At 42.4% G+C, this 19,390-nt stretch overlaps 1 protein-coding gene across 1 annotated transcript in view; it reads left to right on the top strand.

The window, feature by feature from the left end:
• Positions 1 to 19,390, top strand: part of cers1 (ceramide synthase 1) — a 45,337-nt gene that overhangs the window by 1,064 nt on the left and 24,883 nt on the right. The gene's annotated exons all lie outside the window — the stretch shown is intronic.

The raw sequence follows: 19,390 nt of genomic DNA, 5'->3' as shown, positions 1-19,390 counted from the left end.
CAAGTCACTGATGGTGTAGTGGTACACGTGCCTGCCTTTGGTGCGGGCAGCGTGGGATCGTTTCCCGCTCAGTGATGGTGTCGATATCTGCCCTGTGACCGACTGGCGACCAGTTCAGGGTGTTGTCCGCCTTTTGCCCAAAGCTATCTGGGATAGGCTCCAGTTTTCCCGCAACCCTTGTGAGGATAAACGGCTTGGATAATGACATGACATTTTCAGTCATTAGACAAAACATGGAGTAAGGTACTTGGCTGTGACTGGCACAGGCAGTGTTGATATAACTCTTGTTTGCAGTCTAACAAAGCATAAAAACACAATGTTAGCAATTCAAGTTCAAGTAGCTATATTGTCAGATGTTATACATACATGACACACAACATACCTGAAATCGCATTCCTCTCAGATAAGAGATCAGATCAGAAATGACACACAACATACCTGAAATCGCATTCCTATCAGATCAGAAATTGAGTAAGTTTTATCCATGGGGGTACTTGGACCTTCAGCGAGAACTTACTTCATTCACACCGCAATGCCACCACTACGACACAATTATAAAAACTCTCGATACGATACAAAAATGCAAGATGAACGCCCGTACAATAACTGTGCCACTGCCACATGCATCTTTAGGAGCAGTTCAAAATCTTTATTTGTTCAATTACATGACAAAATCATAAACGATTAAACTATACTCACCAGAGATACTGATTATGAAATTTATGAATGTGTGTAGAATGAATGTTACATGTGTGTTTTGCGAGGTGCTCTCTCCAATTGGAGGGTGAAAAAAAATAGGTGAATTTGTAAACCTATGGGTTAAAGAAATAATTTGCTTGCTCATGTAGCATTCCTGATTCTGAAGGGCTGGGTGATTGAGATTGTCAAGGAAACACATGGGCGGCACGGTGCAGCAACTGCTTAGACCATTGGCTTCACAGTTCTGAGGACTGGGGTTCAAATCCAGCCCCCATGTGGACATTGTATGTTCTCCCGTGCCTGCATGGGTTTTCTCCGGGCACTCCGGTTTCCTCCCACATCCCAAAAACACACATTCATTGGAAACTCTAAATTGCCCTATGGTGTGCTACTTTGGAATGTTTCTATGTGCCCGGCTGGCAACCAGTTCAGGGTGTACCCCGCTTCGTGCCCGACGACAGCTGGGATAGGCGCCAGCACTCCCACGACCCTTGTGAGGATGAGTGGCTCAGAAAACTCATGAATGGCAACACATAAAGACTGAAATCTGATTGGACAATGAATCCAACTACCACATATATGTACTTAAAGCAGTTCATAAAAGAAAAATGCTCAAAACTTAAGAGAATAGTGATGAGAATAAGTGAATTCAATTTAATGGAAAATATATTACAATTTAGGTTGTACGTTGCATTAATGTTCCATCAGAATCAAGCACGTCCTCAATTTTTCAGATTCTCTCGCTTGTGCTGACTGCTTTTAAGCTATGTAGGTTTAAAATATACTGCATTTGGATACAGATTACACTCGAGTTGCTATAAGAGTAGAAACCCTTGTCATTACACAAGTGTTAAAGGACATAAGACGCATGAACTTAGACAAAAAACTCTAAGGCGCTTCACTCTCCTTAACCTATCCCGTCCTGAGTGCCTCCATCCTGTTGCTTTTATCGAGCAGTACGGGCTTTTTCATTGTGGCCTCTGGCCTATAATTCCGCCGTCCAGACGAGTATGGAGCACAATGTGCTCACGGGTGGAGTGTGCACATGTGTTGGATGCTATGGAGACGATGCTAGATGTGACCAGGGAAGAATTCGAATGAGGCGTGTTTTACATTTTCTGTCTCTATGAAGGATGGAAAACAATGTCAGACAGTATCAGTCATTGTACTTTTAAATAGTAAGTAGTGCATGTATAATATTCAGAATTTGCTCAGTGGTAACCTAATGCAGCCCTAGTATTGCTGCTTCATATTATAAATCTACGTTGGATTGCTAGATGTCGAATATTTCAGTACTCAAGTATCCTACAAATATTTTTTTTATCTAATAATGGAATATTCCGATAAATTACATTTTCACTTGGCTGAAGCGCAATTATGAATACACAATGAACTTCACAAGCTTACAAGCTGCTGTCGGCTGCATCTCATGCCGATAGCATCTTCCCAGACCGACTTATCCTTTTATTTGTCCCACAACTCACCCCAGCCCACCTTCTCTGAGGCAGGTCTGGCATTGAACGACTTAAATAACCAGATCCCTGAGCCAGAGACAACTCTACAAGCATTTATTGTATTCAAACTCTTGGAAACATTTGCGTATTCCTTCAGTCCAAGTTAAAGACGTTGCTTTCTTCCTGTCAGTACAAAATATCAGTGAGCTGTGATTCGTGGAGATGTGGCTGAGCTGTCTTTGGAACGGAATGAATGATGTCAAATGCAGTCTATATGAAAACACACCTAATTGGGGTTATTTTGTATGCATGTCAGTTGACAAAACAGGTTATGAATTTACTGCAATAACAAATAAGCACATTTTTGTAAAGACTCCAGTAATTGTCTCTCAAAGAGTGGCAGCACAATGGAGCACACTAGTGTTTATCAGGAACTGGCTGTAAGCTTGAATTTCTGTAATTTACCAGGTGGAAATAAACAGTCAATTGATTAAATGTTTAAATGTTGGACTGAGTATAGTTACTTGGATGTACTGTTTGCTTCCTATAGTTGACATATTTTGTTCTTCATTAGCCTACAGAGTTGTTTAGAGTGAATCAACAGGCCCTGTGGCTTTGCATCCGAGCAGTGCACTTTTGCATTCGTTGCTTCTGATTATTGATCAGTAAATAAATTGTTATCCCATTCCCTATTCTTAATGTCCATAGAGTTCAACCTTTGTTTATTAGCATCTACCCTTAAACCACTATAAAATTGTCAAGAAGGGCAGTTATGTAACAGAACCGAGCCACTTCCCTACAAAAGTTACATACCTTCAAACTTTGGACAGAAGAACTATGGCCGCCCTACCTATGGCGTGGCCATCTTCTTCAACTAGTTGATTAGATTAGAAACAGAGGTTAGTTGGATAATCAAACAGCCAAAGTAGAAGAGCATTAAGCATGTATTTGTGTTGTCTCGTCATACAGAAAGGTAGAAAAACTACTCACACGGTGTACTAAAGTTTAAATACAAATACCGCTACTTGTGTAAAAATATTAGTTAAAATAGATGCGCTGATTCAATTCCTTAATTTTAAATAAAATTACCGGACAAAATCTCAAATGCACTTCAGTAGAAATGTAACAAAAAAAAAATCACTTAACCTTATACCAGACCAACTTCCTGTTTACATTAGAGCACCCGCTGCTGACCAATACGAGAATAGAGCGATCTCATTTGGTATGCTGTCGTGCATATATGTAGGTTCACTCAGATTTTTTTTTTTTTATACCAGCCAGACCAGAACGAACCAACTCATTCGGACGATAGAAATCAAAGTATTATTAAGTACACGTCATGTTCCAACATGCCGTGGTTGAACAGATAACTTCAGTAAGTTGTATTCAGAAGACAGGAGGCCTGTAGGGTACCAGTAGCACCCTAAAGACAAATCGTCCTTCTCAGGGCTTCTAGTCCACAATCAAATATTAATAGATGTGAATCTATAAATGATTCATTGTTACTGTAAGCACACTCCCTCAGACCTAAACTTGAGCCGCCCCCTAAGTGTCTACTTTTATGGATGGTTTGTTGTTTTTTGTTCTAGATGCTAAACTAAGCATATAGTCAGCCAGTCAGCCCCTTGCAGTCTTGCGTCAGAGGGTTCTAATCACATACTTATAGTTTTCTCTACTGTGCTATGTAACATCCACGTGCCGTATCGATTAAGTGTAATTGCAATTTATTTCTTTGATCTTAACTGATAAGAAATTTTTACCCATGTGCACGCTAGATACAGTAAAAGTTGTCTTTGAGTCTGTTTGTCTGGGTTTTGTGGGACCTGTAATGCCTGCCAGAGGGCACCAGGTTAAACAGGTGGTGACCAGGGTGGGATGAGTTATCGTTTAATCTTTTCCAGAGGAAACGTAAAAGTAACTGAAATTTAATGGCTGCGCAAGTGTGTTCACCCACCTATTAATGGATGTGGCTGTGTTTGGTGTTTGCACTCAAATTCTAATGCGCCCAGTCACACCATGATGTTCTGGTCAGCGTTCTATAGCGTTTGAGGAAACGTTGGTAGTCGCCCATGGTCGCCGGGATAGCGCCAGAAGAGTGTTGGGAATCGGCGGAGAACGCCGGTCCGGAAAAAAAGTTTTGAACATGCACAAAAGTTCTCACCGAGACCAGCGTTCACCAACGTTTAATTTTAAACGCTGCAGAACGTTCAAGAACGTTCGTGGAACGTTTTACTAAGGTTCACTGAGCATTGCAGGCGTTTGGCTATCGTTAGTCAGTTGTAACTCGAGCTTTACTTGGTTGTTACTTAATTGTTTGCTTTGCAGTGAACGACTCACTGGCGACGTGTCAACGACCACTGAACAATCCCCTAGCGCACACAGCGTGTAACTAAATGCAAACGAACGTCCTTTGGCGTCCATCATTCGTGCGTTTCCCGAACGTCCATGCATATGGGTATATAAACCGATGCTTTGCATTCTTACTTGCAGCGCTAGTTGCTGAAGTCCGCACCCCACCTTTTTTTCGTCTAGGCGGCATGATGCTGACTGTTCAAACTCACGAGAACAACTGAAGTGAGTATGAAATTTCCAACGTTTTCGTTCCCGTTCCACTGTAAAAATTACACGCCAGCAAAACGCTATTCTGTCGTTATTCACCCGTTTAGTCACACGGTCAACACGCTCGTCCAACATTGACAAATCGCTCATCGTGCGCCAGTGACACGTTAGTACACGCTAATGGTTTTTAGGGGTATCTTATTTGGTCGCTGTTACACGCTTCTCGTGCGTTAGACACACGTTAATCACATGCCAGATGTGTCATCCTCATTTGAGAACGCTGAAAAATAGAACGATTGAAATGTTCAGAGAATGTTGATCAGAACGTCATGGTGTGACGGGGCCATAACTCATGTTCAGTAGACGATTTGCTTAACACCAAACAAATTTCAAATATTCCTGAAATTTATTTTGCCCTCCAGCACAAGCTTTCAGGTTTTGTGCTAACGTTGACTGTTATTTTGAAATGTTCATAATTCCTTACAAAAGATTAAGGCCTCAGTTCTCGCTGACGCAATCTCAACGCATAATGCTGCCACCACTACACTGTACTGAAGGTGCTCGGGCCAAACATACTTTTTGGAATTATGCTAAGTATGTTCAACCTTGGTTTTATCGGACCTTAACAAAATCTCCCACGGGTTGGAAAATGGGTTTGGGTCTGATGAAACCAATGTTGAACATCTTAGCCATAATTACAAACGGTATTTATGGTAGATAAGGTTTTCAAATTATTTACCTTGGTCGCATCATTTTATTTTTAATCTTAAACAAAAATGAAATTTAAACAGGGTTGTGTAGACTTCTTGTACTGTATCTACTGCTTGTGCTGCCAGAATTTAGCCTACCATTTTTCAAGTCGCTTATCCTCACAAGGGTCACGGAAGTGCTGGAGTCTATCCCAGCTAACTTTGGACAAAAGGCAGACTACCCCCTGAACGGGTCACAAGTTAGTCACAGAGCACATACTGTATTGTCACCATCACTGAGCAGGAATTGAATCCACCCTGCCCACACCAAAGTCAGTCTTGTCACTTGAGAGGGTTTTGTTTATCACATGGAAGTACGGCCAAAGAGAGAAGAGAGAGAACAGAGCGGAAGGAGTAGCGGTTCAGTAGCGGTAACAGTTCTGCTGAGTCAGAATTGCAGCAACCAATCACTAGTACAATAGTGTGCATACCAAGCTTTTATCACGGGCAGCGTATTCTACACACAAGCGCAACAGAATGGCAGTTTAGAACCAATCTCATAAATATCACCCAAGCCCCTCACAGACAAAGAAATTGTTTTACATAGAACTAACTGCAAGTGTAGCACTGTGTTTGACAGTTTTGCAGAGCTCTCTGCACCAAGACCCGAGGAGTTACAAAAACACCTCCGTGACCCGAAAAGCAAAAGCTGCCTCAGATCGCACGTTTACCCAACCACCAGATACACGATCAACTTCCTCCTCTGGCTCATTTTTATTGCATTAGAGCCGCAAAGAGAAACCCGAAACTTGAACTGTAGTCAGGGAAAGTGCTGTTCCATTGGGCCAAAAGTGCTCACTCAGGTGGACGTTTTAGAATTCCGACCCTGGCAGATTAAGTTCCGCTATTGTTAGTTGCATGTAATGGCAACGATACTGTAATCAAATTCCATTACCTAAACAGCACATATTACCTGTATATGTATCCCATTGGGTGTTGTCTTCTGCGCTTCTTGTCTGCTCTCTTTAAAGTTTTCTATAGCACAGGTATCAAATCTGAGGTCTAGGGTTCAGAGCTGGCCCACCATACCACTTTATGAGGTCCACTGAAGCTATTCAAGTGCCTCTGCTTCATGTTTCTTGCACAATTTATTTTCATCAAATTCTTTTTTCAGTTATAGTGAATGATAATTGTACAGCGGACCCTCACACTCTTGGATTCTTTGGGGGGGGATCACTGCTTATTCAAGAATTTTGGTGATATTAAAAAGAAAAAAAAAGAAAATCAATGCATTTGTATGGGCATCAATTATATGCAGATTCATCTAAGCCACTTACATATTTGATGTATAGTGTTGGAACCAATGAAGGGGGGAGGGGCTGATGGCAATTTTTGTCATGTCACAGAAATAAAATGTGACACTTGATTTGGAAGTGGACTAATTGAAATGTTCCAATCAATATGAACGTGGCCATTCAGGCTTTTATTTGTGGGAACAGCAGTTTTGGGTGCTTCCTCATCAGAATTGTTGGTAAACTTGTACCTATTCCAACTGACTGTGGGTGTCATGAGCCAGCGGCACAGGAGCGGACCCAAATGCAGGACTCCGAGCCAAGGGCATGATCTTAAGAATGGTTTTATTTAAGGAAGAGGTCGTACACAGCTAAGCAGTCCAAAAAGGAGGAAGCACAAAAACGCGTGGCAAAAAGTCAAAAGTCAATAATACTGAAACAAGGTCTAAAGTACGAGGCAAAGCTTGGAAGGCAAAGGCACAAAAATGCGAAGCGAGAGTCAAGGTCCAAAAACATGAAATGAGGTCCGATGGGTATGAGGCAAACTAAGAAACATGACAAGACGTGGTCAAACTAAAAGGGCATAGACTGTAGCAGAGTATCCCAGAATGCAGTGAAGCATGCGCATTGAACCGGCAAATGCCGATGACACCTTTACCACTCAAGTACTTGGTTCATTAGTGTCCCAAAATGCAGACAGCTGTGACAGCTGTTAGAGATGGCACCAACAAAGGCAGTGGCCTGGCCACGCCCCTCACAGGAAGCACCACCCACGGCAGTGGCCAGGCCATGCCCATGACAGTAGGAAAGAGGAAAGCTACATTATGGACTGTCAATTGCATTGCATTATTTTTGTTGTTAATACAGTGATATCTTGACTTATGAGTGCTCAGACTTTTTCAAGTTAGCGGCTGTAGTTTAGTTAATTTGTTTGCTTTCTGTTCGAAGCCCAAGTTTATGTTTTGAGCAAACTGCAGATATGTCAGTGCTCAAGTGAAGAGGAAAAAATGGAGCAATTAAGGTACATAAGGTGAGGTAAGGAGAGCCAGAGTCACTGCAGTTTCAGCCATTTGAAGGAGACAAGTCAAAGAACGAGACCATTTGCAATGAGCTGCATTAGGCCACAACTCACGCCCAGAAGCTCACACGCAATCCTCCTGGCTGACAGTTCAAGCAGTAATTACATTTTATAAAATGAACTTGTTTCTTCCACTTTTGTTGTTTTATTATGTCTTGATATGCAATGCTAATCATCTTGATTTAATAAGGCAAAACAACATTGTTGTTTTTCAGGGGACGAGATCAAAATAATGGGAATTAAACTCATTGCAATGGGGAAAATTTATTTGTTATGCAGTAACAAAAATAGAGATTAACGTGAGTTTCCATGTTGGTCACTGAATGAATTTCACTTCTCAGTCAACATATATTAAGAAAACACAAAACCTAGAGGGAACTTGATATAATGTTTCCCAAAACTCTTTCTGTTTTAATTCTCCTATGCTAATTGTACCTCCATTGGACCCCCAGCTTGAAATGGACTTCAACAAACAACAGCTCATGCCATAGAAAAAAAAGCTCTCTGATCCTACTTCCCAAATACCACCTACTCAGCATTTAACAATAAACAGTGAGCAAGTGACTGCTGGTTCAAGTGCCAGATTGTTGCCTCGTTTAGAGAGAACGTGAAGAAATTCTGCACCTTTTAGCAGATGGCTTGAAACACGAACGAACACGAAGTTGTGGTTTTTTGGTTGCTACTTACTGTAGAACACGCAATATGAAATCTGCTACGGATGCAGTCCCATCAGCAGGTATCAAAGATTTTACTAGAAGCAAAGAAACAAGGGAAGTCCGTGGTTGCGTTCCTGTCAAGGCCGTGAATCACAAAGGGCCCATATTTTTCCCCCACAATGCTTTATCATGAATCAGAGCACTGATTTCTGACTGTGATGGTGTAGCCCTCCTCCGGGCAGCTGGAATGTTGAACTCGCCTGCACCCAAGTTCCTGTGGCCGGCCACTAACTGATTTTCCTCTTTCTGGTGGCCTTATTTAACCCTACATCGACTGTGGGTTCAGGCTTTTATGAGGCTTGAACGAACACACTTGTTTCCATTTGGGCCACTCCATTACCGCAAGTTTGGCTGCAGTAGTCTGTGGAAACCCAACCTCATTCTGTTTGTACACTAGTATGCATGCCATTTTTCATGACATAGTTTGTATGCTCCATTTCCACTGAGGTGCACCAGGAATTGCTGGTGAATGTGTTGCTCGTCTGTTTGGAAAGGGGTGAAATCTCACAAGAACTTGGACTTGGATCAGTTTTCATATTACTACCACACCTTCGTCCATCATATGATTTACTTTACAGATCTACAGGTGCTTATAGTTTGGTGGGCTCTTAAGGGATGAACACATTTTACTGAGGTGAAATTAGTTCCTCACGAGAGGTAGCAATTGTTCTCTAATCAGTATTTTATGTCGAATCATACCAAGCAAAGCAAATTTATTTTTATCGCACATTTCATACAGAAGGTAATTCAATATGCTTTCCATGATTAAAAGTGTTTAAAAAATAAACACAGAGAACTAATGGGAAAAAAAGTACAATCAAAATAGGGTGCTAGAAAATACTCACTAATTTATAATCAATACACATAAAACATAATTTCATTGAATGTTGAAAAAACTGCAATTGACTGGTGAGTTGACCAGTGCAAGGTGTACACTTGGATTAAAAAAAAAATGGTACAGCGCATATGAATGAAAGTATAGCAAAGCTTAAATTTACATAAATGTTGCTCTCGCATTCACTTAGAAAAGAATAAAAAGCTTACATTTGAAAGGGGCTGTGGAGTGTTCTTCACTGAGGTCCACTGGAAGAGATGCAAATTAATAGCTAGAAACAGACTGAGCTTATTGTAGCTGGAAATCAAAGAGAATATCCCTGTATGTGCTGTTTATATGTTACTATATGTTAAAGTAGCGGTTGTTTCAAGGGTTCGAATTACAGAAACATCAATGCTAATTTATGTTAGCCCCTCAACAGCATTTAACATTATGTTATATCTGTCACGTCCCATCGGAACGGGGGTAGGACCCAAATGCAGGACTCGGAACGATGCAAAGTAGTTCAAGGAGAAACGTTTATTATATGCCGAGGTCGGGGATCGAGCAGACAGTCCGGTGCAGCAGCGGGAGTTGGGACGTCGGGCGAAGAGAGCAGGTGAGCGGGCAGGCAGGAGTCGGTACACGGAAGAACGATCAAGGCAGGCAGAAGTATCAAAGGAGTCAGGCTCACAAGGTTGGTCGGAGAACAGGTGAAGGTCGGAAGACACAGGTTGTCGATCAGGGATATGAGAGTGCTGGAACGGGACATGAAGCTCAACGAACTGGCGGGGACCAAACGTCATCGGGGTGATATAAATACACAGCCTAATCAGGCTGCTTGAGGTGCAGGTGTGCACCTTCCAATCAGAGAAACCGCGGACACCCGCACAGCCCGGGCTGGAGCGGCAGGATCATGACAATATCTTGTTGTGCATTGGTTTGGCAGCTCATTCAGATCTTTCACACTCTCCTTCGGAGTGCCTCGGTTATAATTCACAAACTGATATGATAAGTCAGGCAGCATGACAGTGGACTGGCAGGGCACTTTTGTACTATCTCTCTGCAAGAGAGGCTTTAGAGTACTGTCTGTGATGTGATGGGGACTGTATTATCAGCCTGTGCAAATCTTCCCCAGATAGCAGAGAAGAGTTAGGACTGTTGGTGACACAAATGACTTGCAGACACACATGCACATAGATGCACACACACTCACGTACACCCCCCCCCCCCACACACACAGCTGTGGCATCATGTGACCTCCCTTCTAAGCAGTGTTAATAGCCTTTGCACTCACCAGGGACCCAACCTGCTCAGGCGCTAACAGTCATCCATTTAGACTCTCCCAACAGTCTCGAGCATTTCATCAATGTTACTCACTATTGAACATGCTATACTGAATGTAATATTTGCATTTTGATTTTTAAAAAAAAAGGTACAATAACAATAGCATCCCTGGAATAAACCCTCCCTTTTCTTTGTCACAGCTTTATCCTCATTTCAGTATTTAAAATGTGGTGCTATTAAAAGTATCCACTGATATGTGTTCCTAATGTTATAATATCTTATTAAGGTCAGGAATCGAAAAGTGATTGGCGTAGCACTATTATTACGGTTCTCCCGTGATCATTAAAATTTTAAAATTTAGGGTCCCAGTTTCAATGCCTATAGTCCGCCGACCCTAAAAAACAACGCGCACGACGACGTGCCTGTGCCCAACGCTGGTGGTGAACACGTGTGTCTTAACTTTGATAAAATAAATGACATTGCCTCAGTGCAAGACTTGGATAAAGATCATACTGTGCAAAGGAGACATTCACCATTTGTAGAAGTCTGACGTGGTCCCTCCCGCCTGAGCCTCAGACTCAACCACACGGAACTTCAGTGAGGTCAACTTGGGCGAGTGAAACAAAAAAAATACATCAACAAACACATAGACCTCAATTAAGTTTTGAAGTAATGATTCCATATATGTGTTTTGCTTTGTACTGTGTATTATTTTTTTTGCACTTGATATTATTTGAGATGAGTCAATATATCACACATCTCAGCGTACAACCAAGAAAGTAACATAGCACAAACTCTCAACACGAGTTTATTTTATTTTTTTTAAATCAACTCAAAAGCAACGCAAAAAGACCCCTATCTGACCATACATATCACTCGTTATCAAGTCATTACATACGTAGTTTTACAATGGCTAACTTCTCATTACACGTGTGACTAATATTGTATTATATTGCCATTATTATGTCTTCTTCTTCTTCTTTTCCTTTCGGCTTGTCCCGTTAGGGGTCGCCACAGCGTGTCATCTTTTGCCATCTTAGCCTATCTCCTGCATCTTCCTCTCTAACCCCAACTGCCCTCATGTCTTCCCTCACCACATCCATAAACCTTCTCTTTGGTCTTCCTCTCGCTCTTTTGCCTGGGAGCTCCATCCTCAGCATCCTTCTACCAATATACTCACTCTCTCGCCTCTGAACATGTCCAAACCATCGAAGTCTGCTCTCTCGAATCTTGTCTCCAAAACATCCAGCTTTGGCTGTCCCTCTAATGAGCTCATTTCTAATCCTATCCAACCTGGTCACTCCGAGCGAGAACCTCAACATCTTCATTTCTGCCACCTCCAGTTCAGATTCCTGTTGTTTCTTCAGTGCCACTGTCTCTAATCCGTACATCATGGCCGGCCTCACCACTGTTTTGTAAACTTTGCCCTTCATCCTAGCAGACACTCTTCCGTCACATAACACACCAGACACCTTTCGCCAGCTGTTCCAACCTGCTTGGACCCGTTTCTTCACTTCCTGACCACACTCTCCATTGCTCTGTATTGTTGACCCCAAGTATTTGAAGTCGTCGACCCTCGCTATCTCTTCTCCCTGTAGCCTCACTCTTCCCCCTCCACTTTTCTCATTCACGCACATATATTCTGTTTTACTTCGGCTAATCTTCATTCCTCTCCTTTCCAGTGCATGTCTCCATCTTTCCAATTGTTCCTCTGCATGCTCCCTGCTTTCACTGCATATGACAATATCATCTGCGAACATCATGGTCCAAGGGGATTCCAGTCTAACCTCATCTGTCAGCCTATCCATTACCACTGCAAACAGGAAGGGGCTCAGAGCTGATCCCTGATGCAGTCCCACCTCCACCTTAAATTCCTCTGTCACACCTAAGGCACACCTCACCATTGTTCTGCTGCCATCATACATGTCCTGTACTATTTTAACATACTTCTCTGCCACACCAGACTTACGCATGCAGTACCACAGTTCCTCTCTTGGTACTCTGTCATAGGCTTTCTCTAGATCCACAAAGCCACACTGTAGCTCCTTCTGACCTTCTCTGTACTTTTCCACGAGCATCCTCAAGGCAAATAATGCATCTGTGGTACTCTTTCTAGGCATGAAACCATACTGTTGCTCGCAGATACTTACTTCTGTCCTGAGTCTAGCCTCCACTACTCTTTCCCATAACTTCATTGTGTGGCTCATCAACTTTATTCCTCTATAGTTCCCACAGCTCTGAACATCCCCTTTGTTCTTAAAAATGGGAACTAGAACACTTTTCCTCCATTCTTCAGGCATCTTTTCGCCCGCTAGTATTCTGTTGAATAAGTTGGTCAAAAACTCCACAGCCATCTCTCCAAATTGCTTCCATACCTCTACCGGTATGTCATCAGGACCAACTGCCTTTCCAGTTTTCATACTTTGTAGTGCCTTTCTGACTTCCCCCTTAGTAATCATTTCCACTTCCTGGTCCTTCACTCTTGCCTCTTCAACTCTTCCTTCTCTCTCATTTTCTTCATTCATCAACTTCTCAAAGTATTCTTTCCATCTATTTAGTACACTACCGGCACCAGTCAACACATTTCCATCTCTATCTTTAATCACCCTGACCTGCTGCACATCCTTCCCATCTCTATCCCTCTGTCTGGCCAACCTGTAGAGATCCTTTTCTCCTTCTTTCGTGTCCAACCTGGTGTACATGTCTTCATATGCCTCTTGTTTAGCCTTTGCCACCTCTACCTTTGCCCTACGTCGCATCTCGATGTACTCCTTTCGCCCCTCCTCAGTCCTCTCAGTATCCCACTTCTTCTTCGCTAATCTCTTTCCTTGTATGACTCCCTGTATTTTGGGGTTCCACCACCAAGTCTCCTTCTCCCCTTTCCTACCAGATGACACACCAAGTACTCTCCTGCCTGTCTCTCTGATCACCTTGGCTGTCGTCGTCCAGTCTTCCGGGAGCTTCGGTTGTCCATCGAGAGCCTGTCTCACCTCTTTCCGGAAGGCTGCACAACATTCTTCCTTTTTCAGCTTCCACCACATGGTTCTCTGCTCTACCTTTGTCTTCTTAATCTTCCTACCCACCACCAGAATCATCCTACATACTACCATCCTATGCTGTCGAGCTACACTCTCCCCTACCACTACTTTACAGTCAGTAACCTCCTTCAGATTACATCGTCTGCACAAAATATAATCTACCTGCGTGGTTCTACCTCCACTCTTGTAGGTCACTATATGTTCCTCCCTCTTCTGGAAATAAGTGTTCACTACAGCCATCTCCATCCTTTTTGCAAAGTCCACCACCATCTGCCCTTCAAAGTTCCTTTCCTGGATGCCGTACTTACCCATCACTTCTTCATCGCCCCTGTTTCCTTTACCAATATGTCCATTACAATCTGCACCAATCACAACTCTCTCGCTGTCTGGGATGCTCAGAACTACTTCATCTAGTTCCTTCCAGAATTTCTCTTTCAACTCTAGGTCACATCCTACCTGTGGTGCATAGCCGCTAACCACATTATACATAACACCCTCAATTTCAAATTTTAGTCTCATCACTCGATCTGATACTCTTTTCACCTCCAAGACATTCTTAGCCAGCTCTTCCTTTAAAATAACCCCTACTCCATTTCTCTTCCCATCTACTCCGTGGTAGAATAATTTAAACCCTGCTCCCAAACTTCTAGCCTTACTACCTTTCCACCTGCTCTCTTGGATGCACAGAATATCCACCTTTCTCCTAATCATCATGTCAACCAACTCCTGTGCTTTTCCTGTCATAGTCCCAACATTCAAAGTCCCTGCACTCAGTTGTAGGCTCTGTGCATTCCTCTTTTTCTTCTGACGCTGGATCCGGTTTCCTCCTCTTCTTTGTCTTCGACCCACAGTAGCTGAATTTCCACCGACGCCCTGCAGGTTAGCAGTGCCGGGAGCGGGCGTTGTTAACCCGGGCCACGACCGATCCGGTATGGGATTCTTTAGATGAACGCTCATATTTGTTTGGCACAGTTTTTACGCCGGATGCCCTTCCTGACGCAACCCTCTGCATTTATCCGGGCTTGGGACCGGCCTACAGATTGCACTGGTTTGTGCCCCCATAGGGCTGCATTATTGCCATTATTATGTATGTTCAAGATATAATACATTTGAAATGATTTGTGTGAGACTTCAGAGGGTCCACATTTATGTGGCTGGATACCTCTAATCAGTCTCTTGTTATGCAGTACCCTTAGTTAATCTAACTGTTCATTCATTTTCTAGAGTTCTTGGCCCTATTAGGGTCACTGGTGAGCTGGAGTCTATCCGACAAGATTTAGGGTGAGAGGCATTCTACACCCTGTAGTGTGTTGTAGTTGCCGTCCAATCACAGGGCACATATGAGCAATCAACCATTCCAAGTCACATTTCACACCTACAGTATGGATAATTGAGTGTTTAATTGGCCTAACGTATGTTTGTGGAATGTGGGAGAAAGGGTTGTTACTGCAATAAACAAAGTAAGCACAGGGAAAGCATGCAAACGCTCCTCAAGAAGGGTATAGACAAGGTCTGAACCTCACAACAACTTGAACTATGAGGCAGACACTATAACTCCTAGACGTGCTGCCATTGTTTGACCCTTAAAAAAGAAAATATCCATATTGTGCGCTACTCATGTCCCAGTTTAAGGTTTGTTCTCGAGAAAGCTTTGTTGTTAAAAATGGCAAGCTTTTGAATGATCTTGTCTATTGAAGACAGACACTCATTGTATCAGCCCTCTTTTCTCTCCATGCTCTCTTTGGCACGACAACTGCATTATGAATGACAGCCATATGCCTCCTAACATGCCAGGGACAGTGAGTTGTTTAACAATTAGCCAAGAATGAATTCTCTTTTTATGTTGCTCTAAATGAGGGTTTCAATTGCATTAGCATAAAAGAGTTTGTCCCTGGTGCGTGTTTAATGCCATTTAAGAGATTCATTTTTAAGTTTCTGGTCAAATAATAATGCACATATGACTGGATAACGTGAGACCCCCCCATCCCACCACCCAACACAATGCATGCTGTGAAACTATCCATCGTTTTTCTGAGCTGGTTATCCTTACAAGACACTCACGAGAATGCTGGAGCCTATCCCAGCCATTTTCTGCAGGAGGCGGCGTATACCCCAAACTTTTTGCCAGGCAATCACAGGGCAGGTGGAAACAAACAACCTTTAACACTCACATTCATGCCAACGGGGAGTTTATTGTCTTCAATTAATGCATATTTTTTTGGGATATGGGAGGAAATTGGAGAGCCTGTTATAAAACCAAGGGAAGCACAGGGAGAACATGCAAACTCCACACAGGCAGGGTCGGGAATTGAACTCTTGTCCTCAGAACTGTGAGGCCAACGCTCTAATGAGATGTGCATCTTGACCACAATATAATCCAAAAAAAATTAATTTATTTTTTTATTGCTGGAGTTACTGCCAGTACAGGTTTATCCTCTGATTTATTTCACAATATGTGTTGTGAAATCCAGATTACGTAATTTGTCATAGTTGTGGCATTACAAAGGATTGAGGAATTTGACAGAAAATTAATTTAAGAGGTGAGTAATTTACAAACTATAAACACTTTTTCTCTCTATACGTTCAGTAAAACCAATAAAAATTATTTTGTTCTTGACCAGGTGTTCCGTAAATTTGCTTAACCTATGACAATTGTGTCGCCAAAAATCAGATGAGTCATTTGTGCCAGAAAGAGTGTTGACACTTTCACAACAATGCTGTTAATTAAGTGAAATGTTCTGCTCTTTTTTTCAATACAGTTCCCAGGTTTCTTAATAACATCTGTAACACACTTTGTTATAGTAACTATAACTAACTAATAGAGGTGGACGGAGCTTCAGTAGATGGAAGGTAGTCCTATAAAAGAAATCAGTATCGAACCTCCACAGACAGAAGTACAAAAAGGAAACAAAAACCTACTCTGACCTGCAATTCCAAAAGCAGAACTGACGGACAGAAAGAAAGGAGGCTGGCAAGAAAAGGTCAGATTAAATAGAAATTGTGGAGACAACGGTGATGAGCAACCAGATGCAATAATCCGGCACCTTCCTTCTGCTGTGACTAGGTTAGGATAAAGAATGGCAATAACAGCAAAGAGGTATGACAAGGCATCTCTGCCCACCAGCACTTCCAAAGGTGACTGTGGAGTATTGTGCAAAAAGGCAACAGAGGACAGGAAAACTGAAACAACTATTTCTCATTTTGTATTTGTATGTCGGACTGTTTTCCGCACTGCAGTCTGGTATTCATCATGAGATTGCACTGTGATAGAAGGTCCTTAGCAAAATAACAAGAACAACATGAAATGTATTGAGAAAAGCTTGTGATTGGAAATCAGTATTCTGTTAGTGCTGGGCTGGCCCCTGTGTTTTCTTGGCAGGCGCACGACTTGGCACCCAGGCAACACGTTTGAACCCGAGTTAGGCCAGCTTCATTCAGATGTCCTCATTACTTGGTGCCTGTGGATGGCTCTTTTCTGTTTGAAGGAAGGCAATGTGTAAGCACTGAATAACTCATTCCATTTAAAGGAGACCACTATTATATCGCCCTTACTTGCAAACAAATGTGCGTTTCTCTGTTTTGACGGACTGAGCTATGCATTTAAATGAAATCACATGGAACCCCGAAACAATTGTTCGCCTCATGTTTCCTCTTATATTATTAATCCCTCTTGTATTTTTCCACCAACATGCTTATCGCTGTGAACTCATTCATGAAGGCCCAATTCTTTTTCATTTAGACTAATAAAAAATTGCAGCTGGCCCATTTTGGGATGCTCTGTGGACCGCTACTACTGGCTCCAACGAGCATACATTATGCGGATGATTAAACTTAAATGACCCAGAGAGTGAAGTGTGTGTCTGAGTGGGTGCGACTGAGGGTAGAGAAGCTAAGGACCACCGTACTGATTTTCCATCATCACACTTTAGACATGCGTCTTTGTTATAATTTTACATTTTGATTATTTCAACAATGAATTTTTTCAATCTAAGATATATTTAGTGTCTTGTCAATCATAGGGCACATGTAGACCCAAAAAATAAAAAAGCATTCCCTCCCCAAGTCCACATACAAAATAAAAAGATACATTCTGCTTGCAGGGCTACACAAAAAAAAGCACTTCCGATTTCCATTAAACTTTGTTGGGTAATGGCCTATGATGAGAAGAAACTTATTTCGTCTGAATGTATGGAGTATTCTGAAATGGACAATGAGAGACTTAACAGGAGCACAAGCTTAGTGCCTTCCACACATGCTATCTCCGCCCAGGATAAGGTGACGAACACCAGCGTACAGACAGAGCCATGGTCCCCAGCATGTACAATTTGCTTAAGCAGAGGTGTCTCTGCTGGCTTGGCCATGTAGTGCGAATGGAGGATGGAAAAATTCCAAAGGAACTACTCGACAGAGAACTAACACTTGCAACCCGTCCTATAGGTAGACCCAATCTCCGCTTTAAGGACGTCTGGAAGAGAAACCTAAAAACCCTTCAAACGAATATGGACACCTGGGAGGCCACTGCCTCTCACCGAGTGATCTGGGGATGTGCAATGAAAGAGGGGTTGTCAAACTTTGAGGGGACCCTTGCTTGACTGTTGGAGGCAAAAAGACACAGAAGAAAGGCTTCAATCAAGGCAGATAGACCAGCAACTATGCACACTCACCTGTCCTGGATGTGCGAGAGACTGCTATCCTGGCATCAGCCTGACCAGCCACACCAGACGATGCCTTCACTCCAGTGTGCACGCCCATAGTCTCCCAAGACCTGGATGCCAAAGAAGTATACTGGGTATCTTCAAATGTATTCTTCTGCATTGCCAATTGCAGGGCACAAAGAGACAGACAACAGTCGTACTCAAATCTTACCAAGGGGCAATTTAGAGTGTCCAATTAATTTTGCATGTGTTGGGGTTGTGGGAGGAAACCCGACTGCCTGGAGAAAACCCATGCAGTCACGGGGAGAACATACAAACTCCACACAGGCGGGGCCAGGATTGGAACCCCAGTCCTCAGAACTTTGAGGCCAACAGACAGTCTGTCACCGTGCCGCCTTGGCTTTTATCTTGTTTTGGAAAACAGCTGTCTCTTATATGTTAATATACTGTATAGTTGATAAAACATATCTAAGGATACGACTATTATTTTAACCCACACATTAACTTTTGAATAGACAAGAGAAACAAGAAGCACTATTGGAATAAAGATAAATACAATTTATGAAAGACTTGCATACAAGTAGACTGCACCTGATGGAGGTGAAGAAGTCAGTGTCTACTTACTTTTGCTTTGGCAAGGTCATACACACGACATGACCAGGCAGTTATCACCTCCCAAATGCAACTGGTGCCCCAATCCACAGACATCTTGCTTCGTCTCAGAGTAAAGTGATAATATATCAGTCCTCACGCTAAAACAAAAGTTGATATGAAGTCATAATTGGCATAGAATACATTCATGCATGGATGCATTTTACGAGCCACTTATCCTCACAAGGGTCGTGGTAGAGCTGGAGCCTACCCCAGCTAACGTCTGGCGAATTTTGTGCAAAAGCATATATTTTTCTAACCTGACCTTGCATTAAACACACTGTGATGGCTGTCAAAATACAGTTTTGTGGTAAAGTGGTTTTGTGGGGCCTTGCTATGAAATACTATGCCATAAAATATTTTATAAAGTATTTGTCCCTAAAAAAAAAACAAAAAAAAAACTAAATGTGACATGCCTGATCAAGCAAAATAAACTCACTTTGGTTTGTACGCGATTT

Source organism: Syngnathoides biaculeatus, chromosome 7 (genome assembly GCF_019802595.1).
Source record: "Syngnathoides biaculeatus isolate LvHL_M chromosome 7, ASM1980259v1, whole genome shotgun sequence".
In the NCBI taxonomy this organism is placed as follows: domain Eukaryota; kingdom Metazoa; phylum Chordata; class Actinopteri; order Syngnathiformes; family Syngnathidae; genus Syngnathoides; species Syngnathoides biaculeatus.
Note: the sequence above shows the minus strand (reverse complement) of the source record. Positions and strands in the feature narration are given on the sequence as shown.